Source organism: Lipotes vexillifer, unplaced genomic scaffold, assembly GCF_000442215.2.
Source record: "Lipotes vexillifer unplaced genomic scaffold, Lipotes_vexillifer_v1.1 scaffold1233, whole genome shotgun sequence".
NCBI lineage: Eukaryota > Metazoa > Chordata > Mammalia > Artiodactyla > Lipotidae > Lipotes > Lipotes vexillifer.
Window position 1 is genome coordinate 1,532,489 of NW_006782167.1, and position 27,827 is coordinate 1,560,315.

Genomic DNA, 27,827 nt, shown 5'->3' on the forward strand with positions numbered 1-27,827 from the left:
AGCAATTCCCAAGTGTCTTCTGGTGCAGAATTGCCCCAGTGTGAGAATGACTGGGTTAACTTGAAAGCTGGGCATCTGTATTTTTAAAAAATGATCCAGGTGATGTGAGATCAACAAGTTTGGGGAACCCGCAGCCTTTAGAGTTTGTGCACAGAGCTTTGAGTCTGGCGCTCAAGGCTCCATACAGTCTGACCCCATCGAGCGTGAATTCTTTCTCCTTTCCTGCATAACACTTCACAGCTCTAGTCCTCTTGTCCTGTGACCTGATCCTTTGCTGCATGCTGACCCCTCTTACTTCCAAACCTTTGTTCCAAATGCAGACCCCAGCTTTTCAAATGAGCCATCAGACTTCTAATCTCATATGTATTATTTTTAATAATAAATTTTTTTTTAATCAAAGGAATTAACTCACCACATCTTAATCTGGACACATCTGAAACTGCTAAAACACTACCCTCAGGCCATAATGCTTTACAAACCCTCATACAAATATGAGGCAGTCATTGCAAATTTATACTCTCATAACACATGGCAAGGCACTTCTCACGGTTTAATTTCATATCCGCGTCTGTGGTTATTTGATTCCTGTCTCTGGCATTAGACTGAAGCCTTCACGAGGTCACAGATCAAGTCTGTTTTTGCATTACTTACCACGGTGTCTGGCAGTAAACATTCAGTAAATAAACAAAAGAATTGATTAATTAACCAATTAATTAATCACTACTTTGTCTTCTCAACGTGATTTCACGCTCCTGCGTATTCTTTGTTTCCATATTTCCTTCCAACCTTATGCATATAGTTATGTTTAAACAGTACATATTGAAACAATAAATGATAACTGTTACCTAAACCACATTAGTGTTATCAGCTCTGCTCTACAGAGACTGAACTACAGATGCCAGCACTCATTTGTTTTATTTTTTAAATGGCAGACTCCCTTCAAACAACGACAAAAAAAACAACAACAACAATTGCATTTGAAAAGAAATATGATGTTACTTATGGCAATTATGTCGTTGCTTATCTAGAAAGGACAGGTTTAATTAAAACTGAGCATTGGTTCCTAAACCCCAAAACTATCCTCTCATTTGACAAATGTCTGTGTTGCCAAGGCACTTCCAAAAGTTGAAAGGAATTAGTAGAAAGTGTTCTCTGCTGTATTTATTTCTGTTTCCTACATGGAGATGCCCTTCAGCCTGAGGGGAAAAAACACAACATGTCTCCCCAGCTCCCTGTTTTTCCACCTCAGCATCTGCATTTCTTATTTAGAGGGGGGAAAAAAAAAAACCCTCTCAAATGCTAGGATTTCTTTCGTTCTCAGTGATGAATCTGCTCATGCTTAGAAAATACTGACTTGCCAGTTCACTGTGAGAATTCTCACCTGCAGCTCCCACCCCACCCGTGGGAACAGGTGGCACCTCTGGGCTCCTTGTAGACCTGGCACCGCTCAGGCTTCTGAGGGGCTTCTGAGGACCCAGGGCAGGTGCCGTCAACAGGTTGATTCCCCAAAGCCTTCTTAATGTTCTGCCCATCTCCATTGCTGTAACGCAATTAAGACGTACTTGTTTCCCAAATTCTGAATGTAATTTATATCTAAAGGGCCTGAACACCTAAAATTAAATGCTGACTTATGAAGGTAGCCTCCGGGCATTATAGGATGAGTCAGACCTCCTCTCGCAGAGAGTAAATGTGAGGTATCCTCACAGCCCTTGAGACTCAAGGGAATTTTTTGACCATAGTTTGTATAATAACTGCCAGCACCAAGGCCCCGAAAAACAAAACAAAACAAAATAAAACCTCTTTGATCTTTCTTAGATGGGCAAACCTTCGAACTTCCTCGAGAAAATAAATCTGCACTTGAAAATTTATATCCCAAGGTTGGAAAACAAAACCACACTCGCTGGTTTCACTAAACAGAAAAGACTTGTTGGAAATGGCTCCAGGGGTGATGGCTGTGACTAGAGCCATGAGGAAAGCTGGCAGCTTCTTTGCCAGATGATCAGGGTCAGCTCAGGCCCGCCCAGGCGTCCCTGCGCTTTCTTTCTCTCCTGCTTTCTCTCCACAGACCCTTCCATCTCCACCTGTACCCCCAGCATCTCTTCCTCTTCTCACCCCCGGACGCCATCCCATTTCAGTCTCTTTGTCTTGTTTTTCCCTCCCTCTGCCTGCCCTCTGCCTCCCCCCTCCTCTTTTCTGAGCCCTGTGATAACCCTTTTTCCCCTTTTCCTCCTTCTTACCTTAGAGCTGTTTGCATCCCTGTTTAAGGTTTCAATCTGCCTTAGATCCCTACAAAATGAGATGCGCTCAAAATAGGCGCACAGGGGCACCTCAGGGCCAAAGCAGAGAATCCAGGACCTCATTCTCGGTCGTGATTTCAAGCCTTCGCTGCTAATCACGGCGTCTTAGACACCTGAGGATGAGCGTACCACATACCACGTCGCGGGACCTGACCTGACATCTGAGCGTGGGACTTCCCAGGCTCCCGGAATCGAGATGCGAGCACCCCATCAGCCCACTAGTCTCCGATGAGCCCCTCAGGCACTGCAGTGGGAATGGGCTTCTCCCATGAACTTAAGGGGCACACGGCTCACGCACAAAGAGATGGGTGACTAGCCAGGCAGAAATGACAGCCCAGGCACCAGGTTTGGTTGAAGAACCAATGAGTTAAATGGGGGAAGAGCAGAAAGGTGCAAGAAGGTTGCACAGGCCAGTGCAACCAAGAGGAGGCGGGTCACGCATCCAGACTCTCCACCGATGAATGGAGTCCCTGTTCATCCAAGGCTCTCACATCCCCAAGGCAGCCTCTGCATGGCCCCCAGGACCCTGCATTGGTAACCCGGTCTGGTCTTCTCTGCTGCACGATAGTGAGCTGGACAGGCAGGTGGCTGTGGTCCCGCCTTTTGTCTTCATCTCCTTAGGACATGGCCCAGGTCCTTGAAGCCCATGGGTGTTTTGAAGAGGACGAGGTCTCAGCATCTTCAGCAGCCTTTATCAGTATCTCCCCTTGTCTGGTCACCCACTGGAGAGATGGGGCCTCTCTGTCTGGTTAAGGCAGTTGATGCCTATGACACAGGGACATGTTGAGAATTTTAGAAGCCTTCCAGATGGTTAATTCTGTAGATTTCAGATATCACGACTCTAGGTCATATGTAGAATTTATAGAGGATGGCTCCATCTTCCCTTTGCTTGCCCCTATCTTCCTTTGTGTGTTTCCATTCCCAAATTTATGGGTCAGGGGCAGGACAGATATGCTGGAATGTCTGCATGTGGGAGAATGTTTGGACACTGGGAGCATCCCCAAGCCCCATTCCACGATAGAGAGTGGCAGGGGGAGCTGGGGCGGAAACGTATGCTACATAGACACGTTATCTTTATGGAAAGCCAGTGGTCCGTATGGCAGGTAGAGAGGTACCAATCACCGTCTACTGAAATGAAATACACACCAATCTCCACCCAAAATAAAAACACACACAAAATTTGTAATCTTTCTTGGTGAGAGGGAGAAAATGAGCTCTTAACAGAGACCCACTCCAGAGGTGAAGGGAAAGTGCCTCATGTCCTGTTTAATATCCTCCTCATTCACTTTTTAAGCAAATGCTTGAGTCAGAAAGAAAAAAAAAAAAAAACCTGCTCCCATGTAGAGATAAGTCATAATCAGAAAAGAGCCAAGGCATGGATATAACTAGAGAGAAGGAAGAAAGAAACAAAAGCCAGATGGAGAGAATATACATCAGAAGAATGACTTAGCAAACAACAGTACAAGCAAACATCTATCCACAGACTCAAAGAATTTTTAATGGCATCTGTGAAACTCAGAGCTCAAAGAAGAGATATAAGGATCAAGGAAGACGTGATAAGGCAACAGAAAGAAATAATGTGAGAGCTGAGAGAGCGCCAGGGAAAACGTGGAAGAGAAGAAAAATCCTTTCAAAACCTTTTTGAAAAATCGGTTCCAAAACCCAGAATCTTCAGAAATCAAAATAAATATTGTTGAGAGAGAGGTGAAGGACAGTCTTAGAAAAAAAGAAACAAACAAAATATGTGAAAAGAAGTGAAGAAAGTGAGGCACAGTGGTTAAACATGCACGTGACTGGTGAACCGTCAAAAGGAAAGCAAACAAAGTAGATCTAAAATATTCAAATATACAAGAGAGGGACATCCTATGAAACAAAGGCAATTATGTGTCTTAGGATTGGAAGGGTACACTGTGTCCCAAGAAGAGCTAGTGCAGAATGATCAACTGAAACATATCTATTAAATTTGTTGTGCTTTGTTAATTACAGCGAGTTTCCTACACCATCGAGCTCATCCTTTGTATGGCTCTCCAGCCCTCCCCAAAAATAAATTAGCAAAGAAGACACACATTTTAAAGAAGCTACCCCTAGGGGTGAAAAATATCTACCTGGGTTCAAAATTCTCTACAGCAACATATGTCTACAATTCCTCAGATATAAGAAATGAGACCAAATGTTTTCTGCCAAGACAGACACGTTCAAATACTCAAGAATGAAATAAACATAGACTCCATAAACCCTTCCGGAAAAAAAAGTGTTAACTGAATTGAGATTTCTAAGAGATTTCGTTAAATCAACTTAAAAACTTTGAAAATTACTGCCACAGGAAAAAAATATATATAAATTTTGATTAATGCTGAAAAACCAGAACGCATAATAAAATGGTCTACTTGGAGAGCAATCTTTTTCTGAAAAACTCATTGTAAGGTGAATTCACCTGTTGCTATTATTGTTGTTATTGTTATTATTATTATTATTATCTGCCTCTTCTAACTAGAAGATAGTTCCATGAAGGCAGGAACTCTATTTTGTTCACTGCTATATCCCCAGCACCTGAAATTACACCTGGTACATAGTAAGTGCTCAATAAATACAGTCAGCCCTCCTATCCATGGGTTCTGCATCTGGGTGTTCAACCAAATGTAAATCAAAAATATTCAGAAGGGCTTCCCTGGTGGCGCAGTGGTTAAGAATCCGCCTGCCAATGCAGGGGACACAGGTTTGATCCCTGGTCCGGGAAGATCCCACATGCCGCGGAGCAACTAAGCCCGTGTGCCACAACTACTGAGCCTGCGCTCTAGAGCCCGCAAGCCACAACTACTGAAGCCTGCGTGCCTAGAGCCCGTGCTCCACAACAAGAGAAGCCACCGCAATGAGAAGCCTGCACACTGCAACAAAGAGTAGCCCCCGCTCGCTGCAGCTAGAGAAAGCACACATGCAGCAACGAAGACCCAATGCAGCCAAAAATAAATTAAATGAATTAATTTTGTAAAAAATTTCACAGATGCAGGGAATGGACTTGTGGACACGGGGAGGGGGAAGGGTAAGCTGGGACGAAGTGAGAGCGTGGCATGGATATATATACACTACCAAATGTAAAACAGATAGCCGGTGGGAAGCAGCCACATAGCACAGGGAGATCAGCTCGGTGCTTTGTGACCACCTAGAGGGGTGGGATAGGGAGGGTGGGAGAGAGACGCAAGAGGGAGGGGATATGGGGATATATGTATAGCTGATTCACTTTGTGATAAAGCAGAAACTAACGCACCATTGTAAAGCAGTTATACTCCAATAAAGATGTTACAAAAAATTCTGAAAGTTCCAGAGAGAAAACTTGAATTTGCTGTGCCAGACAACTACTTACATAGCATTTACATTGTATTTACAACTATTTACGTACCATTTACATTACATTAGGTATTAGAACTAATCTAGAGGTGATTGAAAATACGTGGGAGTATGTGCATAGGTTACATACAAATACTACACCATTTTATATAAGGGACTTGAGCATCCATGGATTTTGGTATCCATGGGCGTCCTGGAGCCAATCTCCTGCAGATACCAAGAGACGACTATTATTTTTTAAAGAAACATACAAATGAAAACAGAATACAAAGTGAAATTACAGAAATGAAGCCAAACACTGATAACATATTGATAAAAATGGATGAAATGAATGCATTTATTAAAGGAAAAAAATCTCAGATTGAGCCAAATACATAAACCAAGAAAATTTAGTGGTTAAAAAAATACAGGCTCTGAAGTAAAAATGCAGCTTTGATTTCCAAAACAAGATCTATCCATTGTTCATCATTCATAAATTATCCTCATCTTACAAGGTGCATTTCCCCCTCTTCTCCTAGGACTGTTTTGAGTCTGTAAGCAGATAATCCATGTAAACCATGACTTTGAAGGGTGCCTAGTGTACGGTGCCCAGTCTGTAACTGTCAGCCCCCAGAAGTAAAAATGGAAGTGGCCTTGGCTGTAACAGGGTGAGAGTAGTAATAACCCAAAACCAGTGGTTCAGAAGGACCACGACAAGAAGGACTAGTGACATGGCAGCATGAAAGACGGGGCCTGATGTGGTCTGCAGAGTGAGAAAAATATTCTTTTTTTTTTTTTTTTTTTTTGCGGTACGCGGCCCTCTCACTGTTGCGGCCTCTCCCGTTGCGGGGCACAGGCTCCGGACGCGCAGGCTCAGCGGCCACGGCTCACGGGCCCAGCCGCTCCGCAGCACGTGGGATCCTCCCGGACCGGGGCACGAACCCGTGTCCCCTGCATCGGCAGGCGGACTCTCAACCACTGCGCCACCAGGGAAGCCCAAGAAAAATATTCTTGAAGGAAGTGACACTTAAGCTGAGACCTGAAGGATAAATAGGAATTAGTCAGGTAAAGAGCAAGACAGTGAGTGGAGAAGATAGAAAAAAAAGTTGTGTGTCTAGTGGGGCACGTGGCAGGGGCACCAGCTCACGTGAGCAGAACTTAAAATAGAGAAATGCCAAATAACGCAACCTCAGAAAAAAGTATCATTGGCCTAAACACTTTAGTTAACAGACGCTGTAACAAAGGGAATTTTTGTGATTCATGCATTCAGTTTACTTAACAAATACTTATTTAAGTTCTATATGCAAGTTCTATGTCAGAGGCAATAAATAGTGCCAAGAGATGCAGAGCCCTTGGACTCTGGAAGCTGACAGTAGAGGGGGATGTTCTGAAAAATTAATCTTAAGTACCCTAGGTTTAACCATGAAAAATGGCAGAGTGCTATAGGAGCCCTTATTTAATTAGGGTCCAAACAATCTTCGTAGAGGGAGTATCTTTCAGGAGAGAACTTAAGAGAAAATTAATAGCTCTTAGGTGTGTGAAGTGAGATGGTCAAGGCAGTTGTGAAGATATTGAAGCAAAGCACGTTGCATGCAAGGATCCAAAATAAGTCCAGTATGTGTGAAACAGAAGCAGAAAGAAAGCAACAGAGAGCAAGAGTGAGGGAGAGTAAGAAAGTAAGAAGAGAAAAAAGCTGAGAGGCCGACAGGGCATGGTCATCCATGGTAAGGATGCTGTGATTTCCTGAGTCCATAGAAAATCATGGAAAGGGCAGTGATGAATGCATTTTGTGTATTTTAAAAAGATCCCTCTGCTTACTGTGTGGGAAATTGTTGGGAGCAACCAGAAATGAAAGTTGAGATCAAGCGTATTTGTCAGGATAGGCTTAGTTGCCTAAGAGTAACAAGCAACCCCGAATCTCAGTGGCTTAACAAATAAAAATGCTTTTCTCACTCAGGCCGCACATCTTTCAAGGATTGCCTGGGAATTCTGTTGCACATCATCCTCCCTCAGGGATGCAGACCGAGAGAGTTTCCTCCAGGGAGGGTGCTTACTTGCCATGGCGGGGAGAAGGAAGCAGGGCAGATCACTCACCAGCTCTTCACACGGCAGAGGGTACCATGTCATTTCTGCTGACATTTAACAGCCCAAAGGACATGCCTGAGTCCAAGGGTCTGAGAGGTACAATCCCACCGTTTGCCAGGGTGAACTAGAACCAGAGAGTTGTAAACATCTTACAGACCACCACACCAATTCAGATGCAACAGTATTCCAGGTAACAGGTGACAGAGGAGCAGTTAAGTTTTTTTCTTTTAATTTTTATTGGAGTGTAGTTGATTTACAGCATTGTGTTAGTTTCAGGTGTACAACAAAGTGATTCAGTTATACATATACATATATTCATTCTTTTTTCAGATTCTTATATAGGTTATCACAGAATATTGAGTAGAGTTCACTGTGCTATACAGTAAGTCCTTGTTGGTTATCTATTTTATATATAGTAGTGTGTGTATGTTCATCCCAAGCTCCTGATTTATCCCAGCCCTCCACATTTCCCCTTTGGTAACCATAAGTTTGTTTTTGATACCTGTAAGTCTGTTCTGTTTTGTAAATAAGTTCATTTGTATCGTTTTTAAATTAGATTCCACATATCAGTGATATCATATGATATTTGTCTTTCTCTGTCTGACTTACTTCACTTAGTGTGATAATCTCTAGGTCCATCCATGTTGCTGCAGATGGCATTATTTCATTCTTTTTTATGGCCGAGTAATATTCCATTGTATATATGTACCACATCTTCTTTATCCATTCATCTGTCAGTGGGCATTTATAATTAGAATTATTAAAATTTATCAGTTAGGTGGAAGTGGGTGTTGAGGGAGGTGGAAGCCTCAGGGGTCAGTCCAATCTCCTGTGATGGAAAGGGCAACTGGGTAGGTGGTGGTGACATATCCCATGTTACGGGACATAGAAGATCTAGATGGGAGTGGGGGGAAACATCCAGAGGTGGCTTTGGCATCTAGATGGTACCAAAAGCCAATGGAACAGACGAGATCCACAGAGTAGGGGCGCAGTTAATTCTACTTTAAGGCAATTCATCCTACCTTGGGATTTTATGTTTTAGCACGAGAAGTCCCATGTCATGGAAACCTCCTCAGGCCTGGACAAACTGTGACAGTTGGTCACCCCATGAGAGAGAGTGTGTGAATAAAAGGAACACTAAGATTCTTGAGGAGGACAGTGTGAGCTGGACAGACAGATGGAGGAAGAAGGGCTGTCAAATGATCCTGAGAAAATTAGCCATGAAGACAGAAGCCAAGTCAGGGGAGTGTGAGTCCAGATACCGCAAGGGAAGGGAGTGTTTCAGGAAGGAGCAAGTGAGTGGTCAACGGTGGGAGATGTGCCAGGAAGTCTAGTGGGACACAGTTGGAAAGCGCCCACTGCTGCAAGATTGGAAAAGAGCTGATGTTGGGGTCTGTGGTGTTCATGCCTCCAAGCAGAGGAGCCTACAAGAGGGGAGGTCTGACACATCAGCAAGTGGTCTGGGCTTGTCCCTGCCATGCTGACCAGATGGGCCAGATAACAGCTTCTCACACAGCCGACAAGAAATGGGGCTGATCAAGTTTCTTGACCTACGGTTCCCTCCACACCTCCTCTGGCTCCTGAGCTGCAGAATTCAAAAAGAATCCATTGAACCCACAAGAGGAATTTAAAAAAAAAATCCTCCCTAATTATACAGCTTTAAGATACAGACGAAACTCAAAGACAGAAAGAAAATAGCCAGTTTGGAGTGTCTGAAGGATTCCTTAACATAAAGATGAACTGTAAAGAAAAAATTTTTTAATTTTAATAAACATCTGATTTTTTTCTCAGTAACTTTCAAGAAAATTCTGATAATGTAAAAAAAGGTGAAGAATAAAGACGCTAGAATTTCAACAAGTTTCAGATTTTATTATAAGCTCTATTAATTGGTATAGGCTAGCTACTGAAACATGCAAGAAAAAAAAAGCCTCCAAAATTTAAGTGATTTAACCTGATGGAATTTTGTTGTTTGATCCTGAAACTGTATAATGCAGATATTTGTCAGATGGCCTTCCACGCAGTGACTCAAGGACCCAGGCCTTTTCCATCTAGTGGCTATCAGAATAAGGAGTTTTTCGTTCTCCCCCCCAAATAATTGAAATATAATACCAATGAAATCTGACATTATTTTGGGAACTTGACAAGGTAATTCTGATGTTCATTTCAAAGAAATACAATTTTGAAAATATTTGAAAAATAACGTTAATGACTGGGGACTTTACCTCCAGAAATCAAAATCAAGCTGCAGTGATTTTTTTCACTTTTATTTTTTTCACTTTTTATTTACATTAATTTGCAAAGATAGTACAGCAAGGTCCTGTGGACCTTATACCCAATTTTTCCCAATGCTAAAACCAGGAATTTGACATTGTACAATGTGAGTGTATGTAGTTCTGTGTCATCTTATCACATGTGTAGATTTGTGTAACCACCACAAAACAATCAAGACCCAGAACTTTTTCATCATCACAAAGATCTTCCTTGTGTTCCCCTCACCTCCCTACCCTCTCCCCCATATCTAATTCCTGGCAACCACTAATCTGTTTCCATCTGTATAATTTTGTCCTTTTGAGAATGTTACAGAAGTTGAATCATACATTATGTGACCTTTTGAGATTGGCTTTTTTCACTCTGCATAGTGCCCTTGAAATCCATCCAAGTTGTTGCCTGTTACAAGAGTTCATTGTTTTTTATTGCTGAGTAGTATTCCATGGTATGGATGTGTCAGAGTTTGTTTAGCCACTTACCTATGGAAGGAAATTTGCTTGTTTCCAGTTTTGGGTAGTTACAAATATTTTTATAGTCCTGTATGTCCCTGAGGCTGTGTTCTCTTTTTTAAAGTCTCTTTTCTCTCTGTTGTTCAGACTGGATAATTTCTATTATTCTATCTTCAAAGTCTCCGATTCTTTCTTCTTTTAATTCTGATGTCCAGCTCATCTTAGTTTGGTTATTGTACATTTTAGTTCTAAAATTTCCATTGGATTCTCCTTTATATCTGATATTTCTTCGCTGAAGTATTCTATTGTTTGTTGGAAATTTCTGTGTTCTTAGTATGATGAGTGATGTTTTAATTGAAACCAGGACATTTTAGATATCATGCTGGAATACTGGATCTTATTTAAATTCTTCTCTGATACCACTCTGGTGAGTGATGGGGGCGGCACCTCACTTCTGCCAGGTGGGTGAGCTTGGAAGGTCTGGCTTCTCTACTCAGCCTCCATTGACACCTGGGGGCTATAGGAGGGACTCCTGGTTACTGCTGGGTGGGGATGGGAGGTAAGGTTCTTATTAGACCTTCCCTGACACTATCCCAGCAAAAAGGGGTAGAGTACCTCGTTACTGCTCCCCGTATGTCCTCCACTGACATCTCATCGTGGTTTTGATTTGCATTTCTGTTTGGGTTTTTTTTTTTTTTTTTTTTTTTCCCTCCACTGACATCTCATCGTGGTTTTGATTTGCATTTCTGTTTGGGTTTTTTTTTTTTTTTTTTTGTCTGCACTTGTTGGTGTATCTTGGTTACTGTTTTTTTTTCACTTCCAAGTCTGGGATATATAAGAAAACAAGAAAAATCCAGAGGACTCAACACCATGTCTTTCCTTGGATATTGAGGTCCCTAGCCAGTCTACCTTCTTTCCACCTTTGAGAGTCTTCTTATGATTCTCTTGTATAAAATCTCCAGGACTTATAGTTGTACTCAGGAGGAATGGGAAAATGTATGTCTACTCCATCTTCCTGGAAGTGGATGTCCAGGCTTTAATAGTTTACAAATGAAAAATGTGAAAGTGTTAAATGTTGCAGCAGAAATGGACAGAACAGTCAAATAGAGAAAAACCGCATTCGGAAATCAGTAAGAATTCTTCAACAAATGTTGAAGAATTACCCAGCTAACCAAAAAGAGCAGAATTAGATCTCTGCACATATAATACTCCAAAATGAATTCCAGATAGATTAATTGTACAATTAATTAATTAATTGTAAAAGAAAACCATATATAGGAGAGAATATAAGCACATTATATAATCAGGATAGGAATAAATTTGTAGCATTTACACACAAATGATGGCTATCTTTAAAATATAAATAATTCTTATAAATCATTAAGAGAAATATGAGTACTATAAGTAAATAATTGGAGAAAGGCCCAAAGAGATTATTTGCATAAAGGATATAAGTAGCTAACCAACATGAAAAAATGCTTCCCTTCTCAAGCAATGGGGAAATAAAAATTAAACAAATTAATTATTCTGGGTTTTGGTTTGAATTGGTTCCTTTTTGGCCTGTTAAGTAGACATTTTTTTAAAAAATTATTTTTTAATCGATTTTCTTATTGGTAACTTTCCCTGAATCAAAGAAGGACTTGGAATTAAAGCAAACTCTTCAAATCCCTAAATACATTTCAGATATATTTTTTTAAATTGAAGTATAGTTGATCCCCAATGTTGTGTTAGTTTCGGGTGTACAGCCTAGTGATTCAGTATTTTTGCAGATTATACTCCGTTATAGGCTGTTATAAGATAATGGGTATAATTCCCTGTGTGATACAGTATTTCCTTGTTGCTTATCTATTTTATAATATCGTACTTTGTATCTGTTAATCCCATGACCCTAATTTGTCCCTCCCCTGACTTCCCTCTCCCCTTTGGTAACCAAAAGTTTATTTTCTGTATGTGTGAGTCTGCTTCTGTTTTGCATATGCATTCATTTGTATTATTTTTTAGAGTCCATATGTAAGTGATATCATGCAGTATTTGTCTTTCTCTAACTTATTTCACTAAGTATAATATTCTCTAAGTCCATCCACATTGCTGCAAATGGCAGTATTTCATTATTTTTTATTGCCAAGTAATATAATATTCCATTGAATATATATATGACATCTTTTTAATCCAATTGTCTGTCGTTAGGCAGATGGTTTGCTTTCATGTCTTGGCTGTTGTGAATAGTGCTGCTGTGAACGTTGGGGTACGCGTATCCTTTCGAATTCATGTTTTCATTTTTTCTGGCTATATACACAGGAGTGGAATTGCTAGAACATACAGTAGCTCTGTTTTTAGTTTTTTAAGTAACCACCAGCCTTTTCCATAGTTTTCCATAGTGGCTGCACCAATTTTTATTCCCACCAGATATCCCATGCTCTTGGGTTGGAATAATATTAAAATGGCCATACTACCCAAAGCAATCGACAAATTTAATGCAATCCCTATCAAAATACCAATGACATTTTCACAGAACTAGAACAAATAATCTTAAAATTTATATGGAACGACAAAAGACCCCAAATTGCCAAAAGAATCCTGAGACAAGAGAACAAAACTGGAGGTATACCCTCCCAGACTTCAGACTGTGCTACAAAGCTACAGTAATCAAAACAGCATGGTGTGAGCACAAAAAGAGACACATAGATCAATGAAGCAGAATAGAGAGCCCAGAAATAAACCCACACACCTATGGTCAGTTAATCTATGACAAAGGAGGCAAGAATATACAATGGAAAAAAGACAATCTCTTCAACAAGTGGTGCTGGGAAAACTGGACAGCTACATGGAAAACAATGAGATTAGAACATTCCATCACACCATATACAAAAATAAACTTAAAATGGATTAAAGACCTAAATGTAAGATCTGAAACCATAAAACTCCTAAAAGATAACACAGGCAGAGCACTCTTTGACATAAATCGTAGCAATATTTTCTTGGATCAGTTGCCTAAGCCAAAAGAAATAAAAGCAGAAATAAACAAATGGGACCTAATTAAACTTAAAAGGTTTTGCACAGCAAAAGGAAACCATCAACAAAATGAAAAGACAACCTACTGAACGGGAGAAAATATTGGCCAGTGATATGACCAACAAGGGGTTAATATCCAAAATATACAAACAGCTCATATAACTCAATATCAAAAAACAACCCAATCAAAAAATGGGCAGAAGACTTGAATAGACATTTTTCCAAAGAAGACATACAGATGGCCAAGAGGCATATGAAAAGATGCTCAACATCACTAATTATTAGAGAAATGCAAACCAAAACAACCATGAGGTATCACCTCACGCTGGTCAGAATGGCCATCGTCAAAAAGTCTACAAATAACAGATGTTAGAGATGATGTGGAGAAAAGGGAGACCTCGTAATTAGCCCTTTAAATAAAATGAAAGTGACAAAACTTTAGAGGAGTGCTCTGAGCTGTGTACTAACGTATAAACACAGTCATGGCAGGAACCACCTTAATACACTTTTTGGCAGAAATATTGCCAATAAGTATCAAAAGTAATAAAGATCATCATTCCTTCTGACCAAATGATTCCACTTTGGGGAACTGACCCTAAGGAAAAGGAGATTAACATAAAGGTTAATGGACAAGGTTGCTTATAAAATATTGGCATATTCATAGAATAGAATACAACAGGGCTATTATAAACCATGTTATATAAGAGTATTTAATGCCATGGGAAAATGCTCATAATTCATCATGAAATAAAAAACAAAAAGCCAATTGCAAAGCAGTGTAGACGGTAATGCTATTTTAATAGGATAAAAATGTTCAGAGAAGTGGCATATTGAGAAAACATTTATTAAAATATCAGCACTTGAAAATTAGGTACTGCAACTATGATTAAGTTTTATTCACCAGCTCTCTCTATATTTTCCTATTTTCAAAATATATTTTTAAAAGCATATTTTCGTATTTAAAATAAAACAAACAATATATGTTAGGGATCTCTAGTTCTTAGAGATGCTTAGTGATGTCATCTGAGACACAGGCCCTTCTTAGCTTTTCATTCTGCCTTTCTTAGCTTTTTGGTTTTTATTTTTATGTTTGTTGCTTCATTGCTACAAGATGGCTATTGCACCTCTAGGCATCACATCAACAGTCCCGGTAGAAAGAAAGACGAAGAGAGCCCACCTTCTGCATCTATACCTCCTTCTCATCAGGACTGTTTCCCAGAAAACCCCTCAACAGACTTGGTTAATCTCACATGGCCGACAAAGGATGCTGAGGAAATAAGTATTCAATTTTTCTGACTGCAGAGTAGATCATGACAAGAAAGAAGGGGCTGGGAATGGATGCCAAGTGAGCCAACTGCAGTTTTCACATAGTATTTTTGTGTAGAAAATTAAAAGCACGTTTTGCAGAGTGCACTGATCGAACGCAGTGACAACCAGAAATGCAAGAACTGTGTTTTGCAGGCACTGGAAAGAGCACTTGTGACATCGGACCATTAAAAGGGGTGAGGGGATGTACTTACAAATTATCCAGGCTCTGATCTCTCCGTGGCGGGGGGTGCGACACTGTATATTGCATGTCTTTTTATTAAGAAAAGATGAGAAGCTTGAAGTCAAGCACATACGTCTCCACCATAAACTCTTCCACGGACACTTTGTTGTAAGCGACAGGGAAGAGTGCTTTCAAGCTGTGTTTGGTTACGTGAAACCTGAGTCAGCTATCCAGTGACTGCAAAAAAAAAAAAAAGAAAGAAATCACCGCAAAGCAGGATTGGTCGTACAGCTGAAGGCAGCAGCAAGCTGTTGGACAAAGAGGGAAGTCAGGGGGTCAGGAGATCTGAGGGATCCATCACGCTCTGCTGCTAAACAGCTGTGGGCCCTTGGACACATCATTTACTCTGACCGACTTCAGCCTCCTAATCTGTAAGATCAGGGGGTGTATGGAAAAGACCCTTTGAGTACTTTGAGCACGAGATGACTAGATCCCATTCTAATTGCTATCTTCTGAAGAGGAATAACTGCAAAGGTAATGAATCTCTCAAAACTTCTCACTGTGGGGCTTCCCTGGTGGCGCAGTGATTGACAGTCCGCCTGCCGATGCAGGGGACGCGGGTTCGTGCCCCGGTCCGGGAGGATCCCGCGTGCCGCGGAGCGGCTGGGCCCGTGAGCCATGGCCGCTGAGCCTGCGCGTCCGGAGCCTGTGCCCCGCAACGGGAGAGGCCCGCTGAGCCTGCGCGTCCGGAGCCTGTGCTCCGCAACGGAAGAGGCCACAACAGGGAGAAGCCCCGGTACCAAAAAAAAAAAAAAAAAAAAAAAAGAGTGAAGCAAATCACGGTGATCAGGAAGTGGTCACTGGTAGTTACTAAAGTCTTTCAGTCCAGAAATCAGAAGCTGTACAAGGAACCCTTTATTGTTACCATGGGAACGTATCAACCTTCAGTTTTGGATGAAGGTGATGGCCGTCAACATAGGCTGTGATGAAGTTGGAATTCTTCTTCCACCACTTAGAGCTGTGTGACATTCAGAAGATTACTTAACCTCTCTGTGCCTCCATTTCTCACCTGTAAAATGGGGGCCAATAATGGCATCCACTCCTTAGAAATGGGTGAAATTTAAAAATTTTAGTCTAGCGCCTGGTCTCTAGATAGTGATTGTCAGGTAAATTTTAATCCCTCAAATAAATCAATGAATTTGCAACTAAGCTTATAAGCTGTTATGCACTTAGTAACTTGTGGTGGGTTTTTCAGTTGGGGGGGGATAGAGTTTTTCCTCTATGCAGAAATGTACAGAAATGGCAGAAGTAGGAAGTTTACCATAAAACTTGGGGAAGCTTTTAATAAAATTCATTCCAGAACACATGTGCAATTTTGCAAACAGTAGTTGCCTAAGGTCCTGAGCTTCTCCCTAAGGCAGTGACCTCTACTTCTGGGAGGAAGAAACAGAATAAGAGAGATATAAAGTCTGGACAAAGCAGGAATAGAAATGTATCTTTGGATTTGGCTCAGACCGTATCTTTTGGCAAACACTGACAATTTAACTGGAAACAAAATTGGAAATGTTTCCAACTATTGACTGTTCCTGTTTCCCTTGTTGGAAACCTCTCCTGGGTCCTTAACAGGTGGTCTACTTCCAGTCCCCAAATATGAGGTGTTAAAATAGACTTTCAGATCAGTGGGGAAAAGCTGGGTTGTTCATTAAATGGTATTGAGACAGCTGGCTAACCATTTGGTAAAACAAAGTTAGAACCCTATCTCAAACCAAAATAAACCCCAACTGGGTTAAATATTTAAAGAAATAGAGACATGAAAATATCAGAAGAAACTACAGGTGAATAACAACGGAATGATATTATGGGAAAAGGCCTTATGACTATAATACTTAGCAGAAATTATCATGGGAAACATGATTATTGGCTGAATAAAAAAACTGAAATGTCCCTTTCTAAAATTCATCAGCAAAATAAGGAGAACAGTAACTGAAGAAAACTAATTTCAAGATATCAGGTTAAGAGGTTATGAGCCTCGATACAGAATAAACTTTTATAAATGAATTAAAAAGGAGGTGACCTGTCCCCTTCTCCTCGCCCTGTCCTAATGTGATCATGGCCATAAAAAGAAGGACATATGGCTAATAGACATGAAGAAAATTCAGCCACCCGTGTCATCAGCCACTTTTCTTCTATCAAGTTGTCAGAGCTGAAGGACAGCAGCTCTCCGTGTCAGGGAAAGCGCTGCTGGGTGATATGCAGATGTGTGCAGGGACGCTGGCAGTGTAACTACACAAAAACTTTTTGGAGACCTAATGGGCCATTTAGATCATTTTTTTAGAGAAAAGTCTTTGGCTACTTTTCATATTTATCCTTAGAAAATGATCAGGGACATGCCTGGAAATATAGATCAAGGATGGTCATTGCAGCAGAGTTGGGAATCTCAATATAGAAAGTTAAGGAGACATCTGTCATCTGAGGCTGGTTAAGAATGAAGATTTAGTTTCCACAATGGAATACTATGAAACTGTTTTTGTGTGTGTGTGAGTGGTACGCGGGCCTCTCACTGTCGCGGCCTCTCCCGTTGCGGAGCACGGGCTCCGGACGCGCGGGCTCAGCGGCCATGGCTCACGGGCCCAGCCGCTCCGCGGCATGTGGGACCCTCCCGGGCCGGGGCACGAACCCGCGTCCCCTGCATCGGCAGGCGGACTCTCAACCACTGCGCCACCAGGGAAGCCCCCAGCATCAGTTTCTTAATTTTGACAAAAGTACCACTGTCATATAAGGTGTGAACAATGGGAAAACTGGATGAGGGGCATGTGGGAACTCTCTATACTATCTTGGCAGTTTTTATGAAAATCCAAAGTTTTTCCAAAGTAAAAAGTTTATTGAAAACATCAATATATTTTCAAAAAGGGTGTATACCTAAGGAGCTGGATTGGGGTGAGAGACCTAAAGAATTTCAGATTCTACGTGTATAAATTTTTACAGTGACTATGCATATTATATAGTGAAGGGTAAACAGATTTAACAATAAAATGATATTATAGAAGTATATTTGTGAACATGGAATAATAGGAAAAAAGATTATAATACAACATAATCCTATTGAAATGGTTTTTAAGTTGGTGGTTTGTTTTTGCCTACTTTTTTTTTCTAATTTTAAAAATATGTATTGCTTATAGGCTACAGAATAAAGTTTAAAACATCCCCGAAGGCGATCATGGGGCAGGTGCCATTCTCAAATCTCTGCTCTCATGAGTTCGAATCAGGGGTTTCCTGATCATGTGCCTGGTCCTTGGAACTTTGGGGCCACAGAAAGTCTGTCTCTTTCTTCTGGTGATAGATTTAAATAAATATTCTTTTAATTATGATCCAACATATCTTGTCTTTGCTTAACACAGTGCATTCAAGACAGAAGGGTAAAGATGAGAGTCTCGATACAAGTAAAAAGAAAGAGAGAGCAGGAAACATTATTTCCTACTGGGTTGGTTATTTACATGATTTTCAGAGAAAATGACAGCGGGCTGAATGAGAGAAAAAAAAAAAAAAAAACAAGATCACTAAACTAAAACACTGTTATTAGAAAACTGAAGACAAAATGTAAATAACCATTTTGCCAGTTTCATGTTTATCACATAATCACAGCACTGCCATATTTGGAATAAATAGCCTAACATTTGAATGCAAATGTGACTGATACTTATTATAATATTTTGGACATGGAATCACATACTGCAGTCTTTTCATATGCTTGCCTTACCCAGAAATGAATTTGCTGGATGGTTTCCAAGCTGTAATTTGGGCTTATAAGGCTAAATGCCACGTGACAGTTGAGTCCCCAGTAGCTTTTAAGCTCATGGAAATTAAGCAACAGCAGATGAAAGTGTATTCAGAAGCCCAGAGACCCATCTGCCCGGATCCCTACCCCCATGGGCCTCCTACTCACATGGGCCGTATTTCAGAATTCATCTCTCTGTGTCTCAGAGACTTTATGGTTTTCAAGGGCCTTCTCATGAACACAATGGCTCTTGCCTGCTCGGGGTTACAGACAAGCCAACTGGTAATTATACAAGAGTGCAAAAGCTACTGTAATTGGTGAAAATATAAGATTTCACAGGAAATCAAAAGAGAGACACCTTGGAATCTAGACACCTGGACACACAAAGGGCTTGCCAGTGTAAGGGGTGCATCTGACATGAGGCTTGAAGGATGAGTAGCCATTTCTCAGGTGAACGGGGAGATCGGTATTCCAGGCAGAGGTGACAGCGTCTGCAGAGGCCACTCAGAAGATGGGAGAGGGCCCAGGGGTGGGGTTGGGGGCCTGACGGGGTGGAGTAGAGAGTGCCAGAGGGAGGGGTGAGAGCTGGGGCCAGAGGGAAGGCAGTGGTCCCATCCCGAGAGGCCTTGAAAGCCATGTTAAGCAGGTCGGACTTTATCCCAAGGGTGTTTGGGGCTGAACTGTGTCCCTGCATCACTTCCCCAAACTCATATGTTGAATCCCTAATCTCCAGGACCTCAAAACGTGACTGTATTTGGAGAAAGTGTACTTAAAGAGGTAATTAAATTAAACTGGAGCCATTAGGGTGAGTCCTAACCAATGCGACTGGTATCCTCCTAAGAGGAGATTCGGACACACAGCGGGAAGACCGTGTGAAGACACAGGATGAAGACAGCAATCTAGCTGCCAAGGAGCAAGAAAGGTCTCAGAAGAAAGCAGCTCTGCTGATACCTTGATCTTGGACTTCCAGCCTCAAGAACTGTGAGAAAGTCTGTTGTTGAAGCCCGCCAGGCTGTGGTATTTTGTTATGGCCGCCCGAGCAAACTCATATCGATACTAAGGGCAATAAAGTGTTCTAAGCAAAGAGGGGGAGGATGGTTAGATTTAGCTTTTGAAAAGTCACTCTGGCCGATGGACAGAAGGGGTGAATACCTGCAGTGATCTGTGCAGGCTGAGCTTAGCACACCACAAGGGGCATCTTCTAAATAGACAACAACACGAATCGCGTGTCCACAACTTGTATAACACACAGTTCGCAACTGCACACCCATATGTGGCCGTGATACCAGGAGATAGGTAAAGGAATGGAAAGGAGTGAACAGATTTGAGACAGATTCAGAGACTGGACTCAGTGGTTTTTGAAGATTGGTTGGATGCCACCAGTGAGAGAGGGGAAGAAAAAAAGGATAAAGATGTTTTCAGTCTTGGGCAGCTGGGTGTATGGGTGCACCTGCTAACCATATAAGAAATCGAGAAGGAAGACCTGCATTGGAGAGGATGATTGAGTCAGTTTCGGCTTCAAGTTTGATGAACCAAAGGAAGGTAGTCCAAGTGGAGCTCTTCAATAGGGAATTGAATGCATGAAGGTATGAACTTGCACATGCATCACGATTGGAAGCCCACAATTTTTTTTTTTTTTTTTTTCCTGCGGTACGCGGGCCTCTCACTGCTGTGGCCTCTCCCCGTTGCGGAGCACAGGCTCCGGACGCGCAGGCTCAGCGGCCGTGGCTCACGGGCCCAGCCGCTCCGCGGCGTGTGGGATCTTCCCGGACCGGGGCGCGAACCCGCGTCCCCTGCATCGGCAGGCGGACTCTCCACCACTGCGCCACCAGGGAAGCCCAGAAGCCCACTATTTTAAACCACGGAGGTTGGTAAGAACAGAAGGAATCATATGTAAAATAAGGAAACAGTATAAGAGAAAGAAAAATAAGCATGACTTTTATATCCAGACTTCTAAGTCAGAGGCTCATTATGGGAATGAGGTGGCAAAACGAGAAAAGTGGTGCCCCCTGTTTCCTTCTCTTCTACCCATCCCCTGGTTCCAGGCATGGTCAGTCAACTCCTCACATCCGTCTTCTTGAGGCTTGGGTTGCTTGGATCCAGAGAGCGTGCTTGAGTGGATTTCGTTACTCACTCAGCAAATACTAGGCACCTACCGTGTGTCATATACATGCTAAGCTTCTTTCTGTTGGTCAATAAAAAACATCATATGGCTCCCCATTCTCAGAACAGTCCAGATCCTTGGTCTGTTGCAGGCACCCCTAGAATTGTAATTCTACTGACAGCATGGAAGAATAAGACTGTCTTTGTTGAATGCATGGCTGAATTCGCTTCAAGGATACATGTAGCACAGGGAGATCAGCTCGGTGCTTTGTGACCACCTAGAGGGGTGGGGTAGGGAGGGTGGGAGGGAGGGAGACGCAAGAGGGAAGAGATATGGGGACATATGTATATGTATAACTGATTCACTTTGTTATAAAGCAGAAACTAACACACCACTGTAAAGCAATTATACTCCGATAAAGATGTTAAAAAAAAGAAAAGATAAAGCTTCCAAATTTTCATGGTTGAGTATGATATTAGCTGTAGCTTAGTCATATATGGCCTTTGCTATGTTGAGTTTTTCATCATGAAAGGATGTTATATTTTGTCAAATGTTTTTATGCATGTATTGAAATGACCATGTGATTTTTATCTTTCATTCTATTAATGTAGCAGATCACATTTACTGATTTGTGTATGTTAAACCATCCTCGTATCCCAGAGATGAAAAAAAAAAAAAAAAAAGAATACATGTAGACCTGGAAAAGATGAAAACAAGGCCACTCACTGCCCCTCCCACTTTATTGTCACACATAATCAAGGACCGACCATAATATCGCTGAGGGTGGTACTTTGCATTTGGCATTATCTGAGCTGAAGCTCAAATAGTGCTAGTTATCACACACTCCCCAATATCTTTTTAAAAAATTCATTAATAAGCCTGAATGCTTTTGTCTAGTTATTAGGGAAGCTGGGGTTAGTAATTAAGCTTTGCAGCAGGACAAGCTAGGACAGAAGAGGCTGCTTGGCAACCACAGCTGACTGCCTGGTTTGGACATACCCGAGAGGAACTTCTTGGGGACCACCTGAAAGTAACTGATGGACAAAGGAGAGGAGGCTTTGTTCTTGCTTGAGCTCAAAGGATTACAATTTGGGCACAGATAGAAATGCAGTCCTGTTACCAGCCCTGGGCTGGTGAGCTCCAGAAACGTTTGGGCAACATGAGATAAGTATACAAATATTCAAATCCTTCTGGGAACCTGGGATAAGATTGTCTTGCTTCTGAGAAAAGAATACTTGTAACGTGAAATAATCCTTGATGTTGATGTTTGACTTAGGATGACAATTTGATCAGCTTAGTAACTCCATCAAGAGCAAAAAATTCATATGCAAGAGATTATAGGGAAGCAGGAAGCTTTAGTCTTCTGGCAAAAGGGACGGGAACCAGTCAGCCATGACCAAGAAGTCAACAATCCTTAAGCAAGTTGTAAAATCCAGTCTGGAAGCCTGGGGAAATCCACAATTAGTCACCCAATCATGTCCCTGTGAAGAGATGGTGACACCAAAGGAGGAAATGGACTTGACAGGAGAAGAGGTTTGAAGTGGTTTCTCCCAACTCTGGTTAAATTTGATTCTAGAGCTTTCCAAGGGGCCATTTCGAGTCCTTTTATTGTTTCATTCTTGTTCAATACAATTTCAATGCAAATGAGAAATCAGCTAGGGCTAGGAAGTCTTTGGTTATAGAGGTGTGAGAGGTATAACAAAATTCTACCCCGTCAGTAGGGAGAAGAAAAATTCACAAGTTAAAATTAATTCTAGGAAACATATCTACATAGGTGGATGTGCCAATACCCGGTGTTCACCTGCCTTGTTTTCTCACCATGCTTTACTGGAGATGAGCCGCCTAAAAAACAGCCAGATGACTTTACTGAGTGCACTGAGATTCTGCATCCGGTCCCTACAAATCAGTTATGGGCAGGACAAAGCTGACCATCAAAGGCCCATTCATAGCTGACAGATTATTCTTCAACTCAGCAAGCCTGCAAGTTGGTGCTTCTCAACTGTAGTGTGCTCACAGATCTTCCGGGGGGTATTGTTTAAAATACAGATTCTGATTCAGAAGGTCTGAAGTGGGACCTGAATTTTTGTGTTTCCAGATGATGCTATTGGCCCATGTCACACACTAGCAAGTTGACTTTTCCTGTAACATCCCATAGGTGGAGCAAAATCACATTACCCCTCCCACCTAGAACTGCAAGGAGAAAATCAACAGCTACAGGGCAGCGATTTCCCTTGTGTTAAGCATGGATTTAATTCTAGGCTGCCTTCACATGACGGATGAACCTTACAGATCATTACCAATTTAAAGTAAAAAGACATCGATGTCGACTTTTGTCATCCCGGTTACCTGTCACGACTGTAAAACACCGTGTTGCGAAAGACTGAATTTACTCAGAGGTCCACGATTAGTGGCAAACTGTCCATGTTCACCATCGAATTTCACACCTGAAATTTAAAAGCTGAAAATGCATGAGAGTCATATGACATCCCTTCATGGAAGTGAGAGTGCTTCACTAGGATTCCAGAGGCTTGGAATAAAGTCTGAGCTCTGTCATTCACTTGCTGGTGGCTTTGAATGATGCCGTCCGCCCTTCCGAGGCTCCGACGTGACATGAATAGTTGTTGGGTGACCATGACATATGAAGCAACCCCAAATGGCTGCCTTTCTGCTAAATAAGCATCAGGACCACATAGCTTCTCAGTGGTGAGACCCTCACAAGCCTGGTTTGAGAATTCTGATTGTGTGGCTGCAGGCAGACAACAGTGCTATGGGACCAGTACCAACTGGGAATGGGGGCAGCTGTCCTCTCTAACCCCAGTGTCACGTGCTGACATCCTTTTCCTCCATCACAATCCTCCAGAGCTCATCCTTGTCAGGATGTACTCAGATATGGCTCCGAGGGGTTTCAGGGTACCTCCTGTCTCCTGTCATTGTTGCAGGAATTTAGGACTCACCCTGCTAGAAAGTCTGGTGTAGACCATTCTGCATAGACAATTGAAGGAAACTCAGTAGCCAGATTCCCTACTTACAGCCACTTCTGTTCTCTAACCTGCTTTTGGAGGTTTTCTGCTCTTTTCCTCCTTCCTACTCTTTGTCCATATCGGCTTCCCAGTCTTATGGGAATGAGCCTCAGAGCTCATTATCCTGGTTGCAAGTTGCCAATCACACCAGTTCCTCAAACTTTCTGTTTTTTCCTCTTGGCGTTTGTAATTCTCCATCATTTCTCCTGTGGTTTCCATGTTTGGGATGAACAAGATACACACTACTATATATAAAAGAGATAAACAACAAGGAACTTCTGTATAACACAGGGAACTATATTCAATATCTTGTAATAACCTATAATGGAAAAGAATCTGAAAAAGAATAGATAGATAGATATGTGTAACTGACTCACTTTGCTATATACCTGAAAATAACTGACTCACTTTGCTGTATACCTGAAAATAAATGCTATATACCTGTAAATTAACTATTTTTTGATATCTTTAAAATGTTAAAAAAAAAAAAAGCATATTGCTCTACCCAACTGAAACTTCTTAAACTTTACCCCGGCTGTGGGATGTCCTGGTTTGTCCAGGACAGTCCTTGTTTACACCTGTTGTCCCAGGTTAGTAATTAGTTGAATCCCCTTCTACTCTCAAAACTGTGCCAGTTTAGAAGATGAACTATATAATCACGCTATGTGGAAGCAACTCCAGCAAGATGAAAAAGTCAACCAGTGCCAGAGAGGATGAAACATTCATAAACGTGGTCGACACTAGCTATGGTGTGAGCAGAAAATTCACCAAAAGAAATACAGGTAGAAGTCTACATCACACTGATGAATATGTGCTCCTGGGCCAGACTTCATTGCTTTAGGTACAAAATGCAAAAAAAGCCCGAAAAACAAAAAAACAACTTCATGAGCAAAACTGTGAGTTGTACTTCTTAAGAAAGAGAAAAAAATAATATAACAAGGCTTATTACCAAGCAAATAGATCATCAGAATGAACATCCACAATTCTACCTTGGTAGAAACCACTGGGGATAAGCCTCCAGCAGTGGAAAGTGGGCAGCATGCAGGACCCTGTGGAAGGACCTGAGGCTTTGGGATAAATCAGACTAGAATTAGGATACTCACTTCTCCTTGAATGCTGTGACCCTGGGCAGATGGCTTCATGTGTCTGAACCTTTGTTTCATCACTTATGAAAGGAGAGTTCAATTAGCCATTGGTTTTCAAACTAGGCTCTGCAGGGCCCAAGGGTTTTGCCTTTCAGACCCGTGGCGGGGGTGGGGAGGAAAACTTAAGTTTTCCCACCACTTTTACGTGTTTTATATCAAGCAGTGAGCTCTCTTAAGATGTTTTAAATTTGATTTGAGGTATTAATTTGTTTGAAGAAAAGAGTTTGTTGCAAAAATAAAATGTGAACACATACGGGTTAGATGGTCTCTAAGATCTCTTCCCAGCTCTAGTAGACATGGTTCTGAGGCCTCGGTTAATGTCAGCAGTTAGTGAACCGACAGGTGGAAGTGGGCAGAAGATTCCTCTGATGCCTGCAGAGACTTGCTTTTAAGGGCAGACCAGATGGGCCTTAATGTGTGCACTGCTTTATTAGGGAGGCTGATGAAGACCAGGGTGTGTCTGAGGAGCGTGTGTTTACAGACACATGGAGGTGTGGCTGGGAGATGTCTTAGCTGCAGAGGAACATTCCTAGGCCTCTGAAGAGTGTTCTTAGAAGTATCCTCCATTACTCATAAAGATCCAGAGATTCTAAGTTGGTCCTAGACTGATTCTAGATGATTAGGAGAAAGTCTGGTGTCTGAAAATTATTGCCAATATCTTCAAAATTCTTAATAATTGTAATAAGGAAGGAAGGAAGGAAGAGAAGGAGGGAGGGAGGAAAGAAAGGAAGGAAGGAAGGGAGAAAGAAAGGAAGGGAGAAAGAAAAGTCTGGTATATTCTAGCACTTCAGGGCACTGGGCAGCATACATAAATTTTATTAAAGAGTAAAACGTCTTTTTTTCTGGAGTAAAAATCAGAAGTCTAAACGTTTAAATAAGACACATTAATGAGGACAAAGGTGGATCGGGGGACCATGGTCTTTTTCCCACATGCTGCGTGTATACCAGGAATCAAGAGAAACAAAGTAGGTGATGCTGAGTGTGTGACCGAAGTGCTTTTTTTTCACTGACCTGGAAGAAGATGCAATCTTGAACCAGAAGAAAAATACTAGCTTCACTAAGGGGCTTTGTGTCCTGGCTACAAAGTCAGATATACCTTGGGAATCCAAATTTAAACCCGGGAGGCTGGTTTCCTTTTCTCTGTAAAAGCACCAGAGAAGAAGTTAGGCTTCAGACTGAACTTGAATGCAAATCGTTTGTGCACTTTTCTTTCTGTCTTAATCAGAAAAACGGGATTCCTTACATTTTATATGCTATTAGTCTCATATCTGAAATACTTTTAAATTCTGGTTAGATTTGGAGTTTGTCTGAATCTAGTCTTGATCATTTAAGAATGACTCAGTTGGTGGCTGTTTCTTATTTCATCAGACTTCTAATCATGCCATGATGCTGTTTTTAAGAATATCCAGAGGTTTCTACTGCCTAAGAGATGAAGCCCGAAGTCTTTACATTAAAGACTTTCATTATCACACACCAGCTTACTTTTTCAGTCTCGTGTCTTTATGATCTAGAAGCACCAGGTTACCCACTAATGGCCAAGCACATCGTTTGCCTTCCTACTGTCCGTCCATTTACCCTCAGTACTACCTTGTTCATGATGCTTTCCAGATACCGGAGCCCCAGGCAGAGCGAATCACCTTCCTCTGCTCCTAGAATCCTCTGCTCCCACTGTTGGCCCAGGAGGGATCTCACTGGTCCTCAAAAGCCATGGGTGTGACTCTCCTGTTGTACAGTCAGTGACAAGCATTAGGGCAGGGACTCTGCCTATTCCTCTTTATAACTCTGGCATCTAGCACAGAGCCTGGCACATGGTAGTTGCTCAAGAAATCTTTGTAGAAAAAAAATGTTTCTAATGAGTGAATTCTCAATGGCATCTAGAAATTAGGGGACTGAGCAGTTCTCTACATGGTGGATCCTTCTTTTGTCTGTTTTAAATGTATAAGCTTATTTACTAGTTGTAAAATGAAGAGCACTGTGGGTCTTTTGAAACTAAATCTTTCCAGTTTAGGATGACATGTTCTTGGTTTTGTGTTTTTTTTCCTAGGTGGCTTTTTAAATATTTTATTTTTAAAAAATTTTTATTGAAGTGTGGTTGATTTACGATGTTGTGTTAGTTTCAGGTGTACAGCGAAGTGAATCAGATATATAGAGATACATAGAGATATAGATATCTGTATATCTATAACTATAGATATAAAAGAGCCCAAGGAACCGCTCCCACCCTTGAGTGAAGACTTCCTCCTTAATGCTTTGTCCAAGGACTTCACCGTCCCCCAAACACTTCATCTCTTCAATTGGAAGATGGGCAACTTTGGGCTGTCATCTCTGAATTAGTTTCCCCAACCCCAGCTCCACCCACCCACTATGCAGGTCCACCCCCTGACACTCCGCAGCGTGATGACAAAGAACTTGACAATGGCCCGGATCAACTTTCTGACAGTCTCGGGCAAAGACAGCCTGACCCAGATGGGAGCAAACCCCCTAGAGGGTAAAGTCGAGGCAAAAGCGAAAGCTGAACACAGAGACAAACTGGGAGAAAGGGATGACACCATCCCACCTGAATATCGACATCTCTTGGACGATGACGATGCGGGCGAATCAGCGACACCACCTACAAAGAAACCTGAGGCATCAAAGAAACCTGCAGAGGCCCAAGACCTCATTGATGCCCTCTCAGGGGACTTTGACAGCTGTCCCTCAACTACAGAAACCTCAGAGAACACAGCAAAGGACCAAGACAAGAAAACCGCTTCCAGCTCCACAGCACCCAAGAATGGGGCTAAAGCAAAGGAGGAAACTTCCAAGCGAAAAGCTGGTGGAAAAAGTACAAATTAAAGTTCACACTATTTGGTATCTGCA

At 41.8% G+C, this 27,827-nt stretch overlaps 1 pseudogene; it reads left to right on the plus strand.

The window, feature by feature from the left end:
• The first annotated feature begins 7,332 nt into the window (after window positions 1–7,332).
• On the plus strand, window positions 7,333–27,803 carry LOC103070832 (calpastatin pseudogene; annotated as a pseudogene).
• Window positions 27,804–27,827: the final 24 nt, after the last annotated feature.